Below are 13,187 nucleotides of genomic sequence, written 5' to 3' on the forward strand. Positions count from 1 at the left end.
CATCACAATAAAGACAAGAGTTGCAAGCACAATTCCCAAAACACTGGACTAGAAATGTTGTTTTTAGAATATTTTAGTCCCTGGATCTCTTCTCATTACACAACAGGCAAAGAGATAATAGCAGATGGTTTCATAAATCCCTGCATATGATATTTTATGTACGAATCAGAGAAAATACATTTCTTAAACTTACAGGAGTTAATGAACTATTTTCTGAATGTGAAAAATTGTTGTTTAAGACTTACTGACCTTAAAAGATCGACACAGAATTAGACTAAATTACATTAAATGTAAATGCCGTAACTGTGTCTTTAAAGACAAAGATTGGCACACTTTGCTTAAATAAGCAAGAGAAAATTATCTGTTATTTATAAATCAATATTTAAAACACTGAAATACAGAAAGTTGAAAAGAAAAGGATGGGAGAATATTTATCATGCACATAATAACCAACAGAAAACTAGTATAGCTACACGAGTAACAGTCAAGGTTAGCTTTAAGGCAGTAACCATTACTTGAGATGAGAAAGCACACTAAATAATGATAAAACTTACAATTTACTAGGAAGATAAAATAATTCCAAATTTGCATGAATTTAATAACATGGGCTCAAAATATAGAAAGCAAAAATTTCCAAAATTAGAAAGAGAAATAGGCAAATACACCAAGTGGGGACTTGGGCACACTTCTTTCAGCAACTGAGCAACTAAGCCAATAAATGCTTTAAGGATGTAGAAGATTTGAATATCACATTAAGTAAAAATGACCAAATGGCAATACGGAGAACACCACACCCTACACCTGTAGAATATATATACATTTTCTCAAGCACGCAGAATTTTTACAAAATTATTTCTAAAAATAAAGCAAATAACAAGGATTTTCAAATGATGTCAATCATTCAGAATATATTTTTTAATCAGCTAGAAATCTATATTATCTTCTAGTTAAGAAAAAAGTCCCTATATACTTGGAAATTAAGGATACATGTCTAAATAACCCATGGGTAACTACATTATAATGCCAATGAGTTATTTGAAAAGAAAAAGAAAAATAAACGGAGGAGAATCCAATTAAGAAAAAAAGAAGGTGCAAATAACAAATATCAGGAGTGTGAAAGAAGACATCACTGTATATTCTACAGATCATGAAGAGGTAAAAGGATAGAAAGAACAGTTTTCTTCCTGAAATGATGATGAAACAGACATATAACCAAAATGGACACAAGAAGAAATAGAATACCTAAATAGTTCTACTGAAAAAATAGTATTTGTCACTAAAAACCTTTCCAAAACAAACAAAAAATTAAAAACCTTTAGCTAAATGGCTTCACGAATTCATTCTAATTAATAATGCTAGTCTTATGCAACCTGTTCTGTATAGTAGAGAAAGAGGAAACACCCCAGTTTCCTTTAAGAATCTAGCAACACCTTAAAACCAAAACCTGATGAGGACATTAAAAAAATTACAGATTTTTTCATTCAGGAATTTAGATTCAAAAATCCTAAATGAGCAATTCAGCAAACCAAATCTAGCAACATGTAACAGTATACTTAATAGAAAAAAAATTTTAAATGTTACCCCTTTGAAATTGGGGATGTGACAATGATACCAACTATTATGACATCTAGTCAACATTGTAGTGGAGGTCCCAGCCAGTGAAGGTCCTGCTTCACTCAAGGCAATAAGGTATATTATTTGGAAAGAAAAGAGATAAAACTGTCCTTAAGTGCAGATTATATAATTGTGTACACATGAAATCTATACAGGTCCACAGATGAATTACAGCTGCATACAAATATAAAAATTTAAAACCCATAATTACTTCATGTCAACAACAAATCTGAAAATTTAAATAAACAGCATTTATTAGAGCATAAAATATATAATATCAAGGAATAAATGTAATAAATGATATGCATAGCCACTGTATATAGAAAATATGAATATTGCTGAGAGAAGACTACATGGTACTGTATAGATATACTTAGTAAATATGTTAAAAGGCTTGATTTTTTAGTATCCTCTCTAAACTAATCTATAAATTAAATGCAATCACAATGGAAATCTCAACAGGTTTCTTTGTGGAGCTTGACCAGCTAATTCTAAAATACATGTGGTATATATATACAATGGAGCATTATTCAGCCTTAACAAAGAAGGAAATCCCATTATACGGGACAACATGGATGAACCTGGAGGACATTATGCTAAGTGAAATAAGCCAGATACAGACAAATACTGAGTGATTCCACTATAGGAGACATCTAAAAATAGTCACATTCATAGAAGCAGAGAGTGGAATGGTGGTGGCTAGGACATGCGGGGAGCCTGAAATGGAGAGCTGTTGTTCAGAAGGTATAAAAAGTTTTAGTTGTGCAAGCAGAGTAAGTTCTAGAGATGTGCTGTACAACATTGTGCCTAGAGTTAACATTACTGCATTGTACACTTAAAAATTTGTTAAAGGGTAGATAATAATGTATAAATGTTCTTACCACAATAAAAAAAGAAAATAATGTACAAGGTAGGAGGCCCTACTCTACTGGGTGTCAAAATGTAATATGAAGTTACATTATTTAAGAAAATGTGAAAAAAACAATATAAAACTGACTAGTAGAATAGAAAGCCCACAAATTAACTTATGCATATGTAGACATTTAATTCACAACAAAGGCAGACTACAAAGCAATGGGGAAAGAATAATATTTTTAATAATAGTGCTAGGACAATTGATTATCTACACAGAAACAAATGTAAATTAACCCATATGTCAAAACATACCAAAGAATAAATTCTGAACCTAAATATAATAAGTAAAATGATGAATCTATATGTTAACATAGGGGACTATATTCATGATCTCAGTGTAGGGACAGACTTTCTAAAGAGGACACAAAAGCATTAATCATAAAGGACAAGCTGGGTGATTCTGATGAGATTAAAATTAAGAATTTCTGAGCTTCAATAGAGACTTTTAGGATGGTGAAAAAGCAAACAATTAGAAAGAAAAGAGGCCTGCAACACATACAGTTCATAATTAGCTCAAATCCAGAATATGTAAAGAGCACCTATAAATCAATAAGACAGCATAATATAAAAACAGCCGGATACTTGAACCAGTAATTTCACAAAAGAATTGCCAATAACTATTAGAAATGATGCACAACTTCATTAGTAATCAGGTGACTAGAAATTTAAACCATGAGATAACACTATACAACAAAGAAATGGGCTAAAATAACAAATGTAGTGGGGACACAGAGCAACGAGAACTCCCATGTTCTCTGGAGATAGCATAAAGTGATATGGCTCTGAAAAATGTTAAAAATACACATACCTTATGACCTGGAAATTCCACTCTTACACATACACCCATTAAAAATATGTGCAATGTTTATCAAGAGACAAAGGAGAGAAAGTCCATAGCACCATTATTCATAATGGCCTCAAACAGCAGAATGGATAATACTTTGTGGTGAGTTCATACAATACAGCAATTATGCTGTACACAGAGTAGCATACACTATACAGCAAATAAATTAATTTAAGGACTTGGAGTAAAAATTGCTGAACCTGAAAGGAAAGGATACTTAGCTTTGTAACTCCATTTACGTAAATCTCAACAGCAGGAGCAGCAATAACAAGAAAACAAAAGTCAAACGAAGTCCAGGCAAAACTAAGCCACAGTATTTCAGGTGCGTGAATAGGTTGTAAAACTATAAAGCAGCAAGAAAGTGGTTAATATCAAAGTCAAAACTGGTTAACTCTAAGGGTGGGGAGAGAAGGAACAGTGATTAGGAAGGGCATGATGGCGGCTCCCGGGGGTGCTGGCGAGGTTTCATTTCTCGACCTGGATGGTAGTTACAAAGGTTGTAACATTTTTGGTTTTTTTACACTTTCTAATGTGTTAGGTTTCACAAGAAAAAAAGTTGAATGGGAGAATTACACAATACAGGGATATAATATATACAAATTAACACACAATGACAAAAATAACTATTTAGGACTTTCTTTGAAGATTCCTAAACGGATTCACTCCACGAGTTAAAGAAAAAACTATACCATTGTTTTCTGTAACACATTTTTAGATTAAAAAATTTTAGATTTAGATTTTTCCCTTTAAAAGAATCTGAAAACGTTTTATACAAATCTTGAAGTCTGAATTTACTGTTGGCTATACAAGTGATTAAGGAGTTTTAATACATACTTGGGAACTGAATTAACTCACTGGTCTAGTATTCAGAGGGGTGACATCTCCTATTTTCAAATCTAACTCTAAACCACAGAGGAGAAAGCCAAAAGAAATATACATCTTATATTCCTAAGTCATGGGTTTACAAAACACATAGTTGGGTATGTTTTCATGACAGTTGGAGGACGAAGCATAATTTTAGTAAGTTTCAATTAGGATATATCATCACTTATGAAAATAGTGTCAAAAACATACTGGAGCACATCTGGTGCATTTGCTACATTAAGCTATTATGCCAGGAGCATCTGTTAGGATATAGTGAGACACATTTTTTGTAATAAAGTGTTTTTCATATTAACCTATTAGATAATAAGACGTGGATCTAATGTTTTCTTAGAGACAGAAAAGTTGTACTGCCAAGTATGAGCAACAAGGTCATGTGCTGAGGAAGGCCTTTCTTGCTCTGAAGGAGAACAGCCACCTTCTCTTCCCACTTTACTGCTGCAAAAATGTCCTTGCCTCCAAGACCAACAGAGAAGCAGGAGTGGTAAGATCGCTGGTGATCACATTGCATTTGAGTAAGCCCTGCTAAAATGTGCTTTTTCTATGTGAAAAGCAATGGCTAACAGAAAAAAAAACCTACTGTCAGAAAGAGTTCATTCTGAATTTATACCTTAGGAAAAGGGCTCATTTCATGGCCTTTCCACCTTCATCAGTGTACCTGCCTCTCCCAGACTGGTGTAGCTGTGGCAGTCCAAGAGCACCGTGCGCAACCAGAGCAACAGAGAATAACAATATAAACACAGGAACTGCAGTAAAGACAAATTAAATACTGGTACAATACACTCAAGGGGCATCCTGCCTCTGACGGTTCCTCAGGGCACACTGCTCCACCCGGTGCGCACCCAGGCATCTCTGCAGACCCCATCATTAATTTATAACCGGGGCTCGCCTAGGTGGCAGGAACCGCAGGTGATTAAGCCAAAGTCAAACAAATCCCAGTTATAATTAGGTCTACTTAAAGGAATAGTCCCACAGGCTCCCCAAAGTAAAACTTCTTCCCATCTAACAAACTATTTTACTTCTTTTTAATACCGCCTCTCCTTGCCCGTGAGTCCTCTGCCCTAGGGTGAAGGATTATAAGCAATTCTGTGGAAGTAGGAAAAAAAATCTATTTTTCAGAGAAATGAATAAACTCTATAATAACGTTTCCTCTAAGTAGAATGACCATCATTACATGTCCTTAATGGTGCTATTAGGTTAAAGTTAGGCATGAACTTGTAAATATGGAGAAAAACATGATTAAAAATGCAATGGAATGTACTCAGCTTCTCTTGAATGCTAAACTGATTCCACCTTACTTGTAACCATGTCTACTCACTATTTTGAAGGTAAAGCTGCCGAACTGTACAATGACAATTACTATAAACATGAAGAGTTTCTGTTGAATTTATTTCCACTGCGGTTGGAAGAGATCTTTGTGTTTGAGATTAATTTACACATAAAATGCTTCCATTATGCTTTCTGAAAATGGAGAGATGAGGGCACAGAGGGTGAAGTGTAACCGGAGGACTTGCCGCTGCCCGGTTGGGGCTGGTGCTCCTGGGGTCTCCTCCCCAGTCGCAGGGCTCCAGGGTGCCCCCATCCTCAAGGCCCTTTCCCGGCCCCAAGGCACTGAACTATCAGCAGAGGTGAGGAGGAGATGACCAGAGGCAATTTCAGGAAAGAGAAACAGCAGTATAACTGCTCCAAATGTCGACCCCCTTTTATCTCCGCTCCCTCCCCAATCCAGTGTCAAGGGGAGCCATTCTGTATTTTGGTAGGAGTAAAAACACCAACTGAGTCTGAAGTATAATTTATTGGGGTAAGTAAAAAAGGATGGGTGGATGGTTTACTGTTCCTTAAGATGTAAAATGTACACAAAGACTTCTAGTACTGTGTCAAGGAGAGATTTATCTATAACTAGCACAGCAAAGTAACTTGTGGCCTCAGCCTAACCAGTCATGCCACGTTTGACCTCACGTAATTTCTCTAAGATGTAGATCTAAGTATGTCAGTTCCCAGTTCAGCACACCTCTTGCTTCACACTGCTTACAGACCAAGTCTGTTTTTAATTACCACCGCATTTCACATGTTTCACAATTTATTGTTTTCATTCAACAATATTAAGTGCCTGCTGAGCAATAGATACTGTACTAATTTGGGGACATACAAAGATGAATAAAACAAAGGTTCTCCCCTCAGGGGACTTAGAATCTAGTGGGAAAGACAGACAAAGCAACAATTTCAGAGTAAAATAGTAAGCCTCTGATAGAAGTTCACCTAGTAGTAGGTGAGTAAATTTGGCTTCAACATTCCTTTCTAGCTGCATTTTCCACCGGGTCAACTTATATTTACTAAATGTGCTATCCACTTTTGGGCTTTCGCTCAGATTCTGTGTCGGAAAATCCCCTTCCCTTGCCTGTTGAAATCCTTTTAAAGCCAACTTCACATCTCTCTTCTCAGGAATACGGTTTCTGATATCCAATAATTAATTGCATCTACTATATTCTCCCACACAACCTTCCAAGGCATTTTATCATCGTCTGCCTTAAAATCAGTTCCTCTCCCCACCTAGTACAGTGCTTTGTACAGAACATTCAGTAAACTCCGAATGTTCATACTGCTTAGTCTCCAAATGGCTGTTCTGTTTCTATTCTATTCTGTGCCCTTCGATAAGATAAAACAGTATGTGGTCTATTAATTACTTTTTACAACTAACTTGAAGTCTGGTCACAAATTAATCAGGATGATTGTGAATGAATATGGGTGTTTCTAAAATCATTAAACAAACTGAGAATATAAATATTAGATACAAGGGTATAATGGACACTCTTGGTTTGCTACCAGCATACTATCCCCTTTACTTCTTACTTCTTTCCATAAATGACATTCTATTTTGTTTAGGTAGCCAAACCTAGGCCATACAGAATTCCCACAGAAAAAATAATTCCCCTTGAAGACGAACTCATGTTAAAAAGCATAAGGAGAAAAAAATGATTCACCGTGAATGACAGTCAACAGACCCAAAAGAGACGCATACTGACAATCTCTAGGACATGAATTAGTAGAACACCGTGAAAGAGATTATTTTTAAAATAAGCTTTACATGAATAGAAAGCTAAAAGAAGTAGTAGAAACCGCAAGAAAAGAACAAGACAATATGGGGGAAAAGCGGCAGATTTAAATAATCATATGAAACTTCTAGAATGAGAAATAAGAGTCATTAAAAATAGAATCAATCAGCTTTGCGCAGTGGCAGTATCGTAGCCAATGAGGTTTATCCGAGGCGCGATTATTGCTAATTGAAAAAAAAAAAAAAAAAAAATAGAATCAATGAAAAATATGAGTAAGAGGGAAAGGAGAATGGAGGGTGGAGTGAGAATGTTAAGTATATTTTCTTATAAGAACTCCCGAATGAGAGACTAGAGAAAATGAGAGGCTATATTTGAAATACATAGGTCATCAGATGGAGAAAGCACAGGTCCTAAGCAGGGTTATCAAAAATGAATCTATACCTATAAAAAGTATAGTGAGAGGATGAAACCTCAAAGACAAAATGATAAAAGTATAACCACAGAGAAAATGGAAAGGAAAACAATTTGTCTAACAGAGCTTCTCGACAGCCCTGAGGACCGGAAGGCAGTGGTATAATATCTTTAAAGTGCTGAGCCAAATGAATTCAAACTATTACAGCTTCCTAGATTATCGCTTAACGGAGGAGGCAAATTCCAGGTATTTTCAGGCAAGGACCTTGAGCATTTACCAGCCAAAATAATGACTGAAGCATATACTTCTGAATTCCAAGGGAAGAAATTACATGGAAGAAGCAAGAGTGAGCTAAGAGGTCATGAGACACGTAGAGAATCTAAATAAACAGATAGATTGATCAGAAAAATATTTGTAAGGATATGGAAAATTTGAGCAACACTTAACAAGTTTGATTGAAACGATATATGGGACTGCTACTTAATAAATGTAAGCATATGTAGAACATTGCAAGTGTCAACCGTATGCTAAGCCACAAAGGAAGTCTGCACAAATATCAAAGAATAAATATCACATAAACTTTATTTTTTGACCACATTGCACTGAAATGAGGAATTCAACAAATAATCTGTTGCACACACATTACATGCCAGACACTGTTGTAGCATTTCAGTGTGTATTAATGAAAAACAAACACATTTTGACCTATATGGAATTTCATTCGTTAGGGGGCAGAGGAGAGAGGGATACAATAAACATAACAACTATAACAAGTATAAGTGTCTGAGAAATTATAGGTATTATGAGGGAAAAAAGAAATAGGGTGAACAGGGTCAGGAATGCTAGTGGGAAAGGAGATGTAATTTTAAATAAGAGGCCAGGGTAGAGTTTATTGGGAATGTAACATGTGAGCAAAGACTTGGAAAAGATGAGGAGTTAGCCACATGCATATCTGGAGAAGGAGCATTGCAAGCAGATGGAGCAGCCGGTCCTGAGAGCCCAGACGGGGGCTGTTGTCTTCAAGGAACAGTAAGGAAGCCCATTTGGCTACAACTCCAAGATAAAGGAATAGAATTGTAGGAGGCCACTGCCATCCCCCAAATAGATATATCTGGATACCCGAACAAGCAGAAATCTTCCTAAATTAGAAAGAGAAGAAACCATAACAGAAATCAGAACTTTAGAATCCAATAGATGGAAACATTATTAAAGCTGTGGGATGAAGCTATTAGCAGTATTATAGGGAAGGGTATAGCCTTACATACATTTGTAAGAAGACAAGAGAGAGTGCAAATGGATGACCTAAACATCTTCAACTCAAGAAGTTTAGAAAAGGAAAACTAATTAAAGACAAATAGTAAAGGTGTTTAACAAAAACAGCAGCTGGTTTTTTTGAAATTATGAATAAAATACACTTGACCCTTGAACAACACTGGTTTTAACTGCAAGAGTTCACTTACACGGAGATTGTTTCAATAAATATATTGGAAAGTTTTTTGGAGATTTGTAACAATTTGAAAAAGAACATTTCTTTAATTGTAAGAATACAGTATATAATATAATATACATGACATACAAAATATGTTCATTGACTGTTTCTGTTATTGGTAAAACTTCCTGTCAACAACAGGCTATTAGTAGTTAAGTTTTAGGGGAGTCAAAAGTTATACATGGATTTTCAACTGTGTGGGGGTGTTGGTGCCCCTAAATGCCTGCATTGTTCAGGGGTCAACTGTAGATAAGCCCCTGGAGATACTGATCAACCTGGTGTTGCTTAAGGTGGTTAAAGTTGGATATTCTGTCACTTGCAACCAAAAGTATCCTGATTCCAGCACCACTATCTATCTCTGAGATATTTGAGTTACTGCCAATGCACACTGGCTTGAGAGGGGAGTAAAGGCTGCACCCCAGAAATGCCCTCACACATACATTCAGCAGAGGTGTGAGCTTTTTAAAATTGGTCACTAAGCTTACAGAGTGCTAGAATTATAGTTATTCCCGTGTAAGTTAGTGTATTTCAAAGTATCAAATGTTCCGTTTACTTTGTTTTAAATGAGATGATCTGAACCTGTATTTTAAATAGAAATACAATTTTTCTTTACTACTGGAAAACAATACAGTTGACCCTTGAACGACAAAGGGTTTGAAGTGCATGGGTCCGCTTAACGTATTTTTTTTCAATAAACATATTGGAAAATTTTTTGGAGACTTGAGAAAAAAAACATTTTCTTTTCTCTAGCTTACTTTAAGAAAACAGTATGTAATACATATAACATACAAACTGTGTTAATTGACTGTTTATGATATCAGTAAGGCTTCTGGCCAATAACAGGCTATGAGTACTAATTTTCTGGGAAGTCCAAAGTTATACATGGAGTTTTTACTGTGTCGCAGTCAGCACTCTGAACCACCTTATAGTTCAAAGATCAACTATAGAAGGACAATTAGAAAATATCAGCGCAGAATTATTTCTCAATACCCTATACATTTTGGATTATGTACTATTATGCACAGGCTATTTGGTTTTCCAACTGTGGTTAATGTTATCTATTGATTTCACTTTTAAAATACAGTTTTAACTATTTAAAAACAAAAACAGAAGCAATACACGCACATAAGTCAGTACTGAAATAGAGGCAGGACAATGTACTGGTAAGGAAAGCAAACTTTGAAGTCAGTCTACGGAAATGTGTCAGTTATGGAAATGTGACTTTGGGCAATGTATTTAGCATCTCCATGCTTATCTACAAAATGTAGAATGACTGTCTACTTCCTTAGTAGTTACATAACTTATAACCTATTAGAGAACACCTTACATTTATTTGTATTTCAAGTTTAACTCATTATTATTTGTACTTTGGACTGAAGATCTACCTATTTCTGTTTGATAAGTATTTGGAGACTGCAGCAAGTGGTTTGAAAAGTTACCACTTGTAACTCCTTATCTGTGTGAATCAGACTTTTCTGTGTCTTGCGTAATTAAAAAAAGAAATGAATTGCAGAGCTGAAGTAAGGCTAAAGTGCATTATCAGCAATTGTATAATTCTATGCTTTGGAGTAATACAGTGGGTTTTATAGCTAAGCACTAACATTTCACCATCTGTAACTTTGGACATGTTTTAAAATTTCCTTGAGACTCACTTTCTTTATCTGTAAAAGGAAGATAAAAACAGTACTATATCAAAAATTTTATTCTAAATTTTTTACTCATTAGAACAGTTCCATTATTTTTTCAGTGGTTGATATTGTAAGTAAATATTATAATAATAAAATTTGTTAGTAAAATATCACCTTTGCTGCTTTATATCTTTGGGTTACAAATAATATTTCATTTGAGATAAAGGGTGTAATTGCCTGAAAAACTTGAAATCCTCATGTGCCACACCATCTTCATACCCTGTTTCTGAATGGTCCAAATGGCCAAATTTTAAACATTATAAGACTGTGCTGCCCCCTGCTGACCTGGTTTCTCCAACATATTTTGAGCCTTCTGAGAAGTCAAATTTACACTTTAGGATTAAAGTAATCTTACAGTAGGCTGGAAGACTAATAATGCGGATGGTAATACACTGAATGTAGCTCTAAATGTATAAAATTTGTCAAGGTACTAAAATACAAACAATCTGATGTTGGAAACCAGTAATCATAAAAATACACTCCTAATGGTATAATATTTATCAAGTTTAGATATCCTGTTCCAAATAACGGCTACAATTGCTATTATTTATAGTACTGCTGACACCTTGTGGAAAGTAGCAAAATATGTACATTCTCGGCCTAAATTTTCAGTAATTATTTCCTTGATTCTTTCTTTAAATTAATAGCAACTTGATCCGTAATCCCCCATTAGACTAGCACTTGCATTTTGGCTAGTTGCAATGTACTAAAATTATACTTTCTATGCTAGAAATCTTGGGGTCTTCTTTTAATCTCACATGTCGAACCAGACATCTCCTGGTTATTTTTCCTTCAGAAGTCTCTCAAAATTAGTTCCTCCTTACTAAAAAAACCTCCTCTAATAGAGGTTTAACACCTTGTAGTGCAAAGGGTACTTGACAAGAAATCAGAAGAGCAAAGAGCAATGCTACCTGCTGGCAGCCCTAAGCTGTGCGTAACTTACCTATCAAGAGTGTCATTTTTCTCCATTATAAAGTCTATTACTGTTCATGTCCTGTCCAGTTATAAGATTACACAAGTCAACATGATAAGGGCTTTGAAAATAGATTACTATAAGACAACTTTATTTCTATAATGTGCAAGCATCTTAGCTTTTCCCATCTAATGCTATCTCTGCACTCTGCCATGGATATACAGGGAGGGAAATGAGTGACAGAAGGGACGGGAGACAACAGGCACAGGAGAAGTCTCCTATGTTCAATTAGGTCCTCCTCTTTGTCTACTCAATCTGTTACTTACTTTTGATTCTTTGAACTTTCAGCCTTGTAGCTCTCTTCTGATAATATTCTTAGGTCTTACTTAATTGGATGACCATTTTGTGTCAGATTACCATACTCTGTGCCATCAATCTCCATGCTAGGGGAAACACTGCAGACACTGGTCAACTAGAGTCACATAAAACTGGCTTTGATGTGGACACAACTCTACTTAAAAATACTTAAGGGTAGAATGGTGAAGTAAGGCCTCTGAAAATCTGCTCCTCCATAAAAGCGACAAGAATACTGGCAAAAATAATCGAAATCAACTTTTTCTGAACTCTGAATTAGCCAAAGACTTGCAATAATTTGAGGAGTGTTTATTCAAGAAAAATGGCTGAACACCAGTAAGAACGATAAGATTTGTGGCATTTTTACTTCACCTCGTTTCCATCCCCTTCTTCCCAGTTCTATGGTAGCCTTGAAAACCAAGCCTCGTAACTATGGTAGCTGTGGAAACCAGTAGCCTAGCAGAAACTGGAGTAGTGAGAAAAGATTTGGAGTTTCCCCAGAGCTGGAATCCCAGAGAAATGTCATTACTTGATTTGTTTAAGAGCTTTCTCAACAGCTCCATTCTCAGGCTTTGTCCTGATTTGATCTAACTCAAGAGAATGATATGTATGTACAGTGCAGCTGTAGTCTTAGGACATGTGTTGGAAACAATCCTTGGCAATTGCTTCCTCATACAGCTGAATGAGGTTCATGGAATTTGATAAGCTCCAACACGCTCCTAGGAATCTAAAGTCCATGCACATGTGTAAGGCTATGAACACATGCTCTGTCGGGCAAGACCTGGAGAAGGTTCTTAATGCTCAGCTCTAGCTGACCTTGAGGTTCTATGCATGCATAAAGTGAAAGCTAAGGCACAGTTGTAAACACCACTGGAGCACTGAAGGCATAGCCCCCATACACAAAAAGCCCCTTGACAAAGGCTGGGAGACTTACTGACACAAGGCATTTAAGGAAATCTCTGTCTCATCATTAGCTTACAACTATTCTAACTGAATAGAGACTTCAGTGACTACACATGACAA

General features: G+C 35.8%; 1 protein-coding gene and 1 pseudogene across 3 annotated transcripts in view; one reads left to right on the forward strand and one right to left on the reverse strand.

Moving 5' to 3' along the window:
• SYT14 (synaptotagmin 14) overlaps window positions 1–13,187 on the reverse strand; it is a 214,976-nt gene that overhangs the window by 12,053 nt on the left and 189,736 nt on the right. The gene's annotated exons all lie outside the window — the stretch shown is intronic.
• On the forward strand, window positions 7,476–7,557 carry LOC140844717 (U4 spliceosomal RNA; annotated as a pseudogene).

The sequence above is a fragment of the Manis javanica genome, chromosome 11, assembly GCF_040802235.1.
Source record: "Manis javanica isolate MJ-LG chromosome 11, MJ_LKY, whole genome shotgun sequence".
Lineage (NCBI taxonomy): Eukaryota > Metazoa > Chordata > Mammalia > Pholidota > Manidae > Manis > Manis javanica.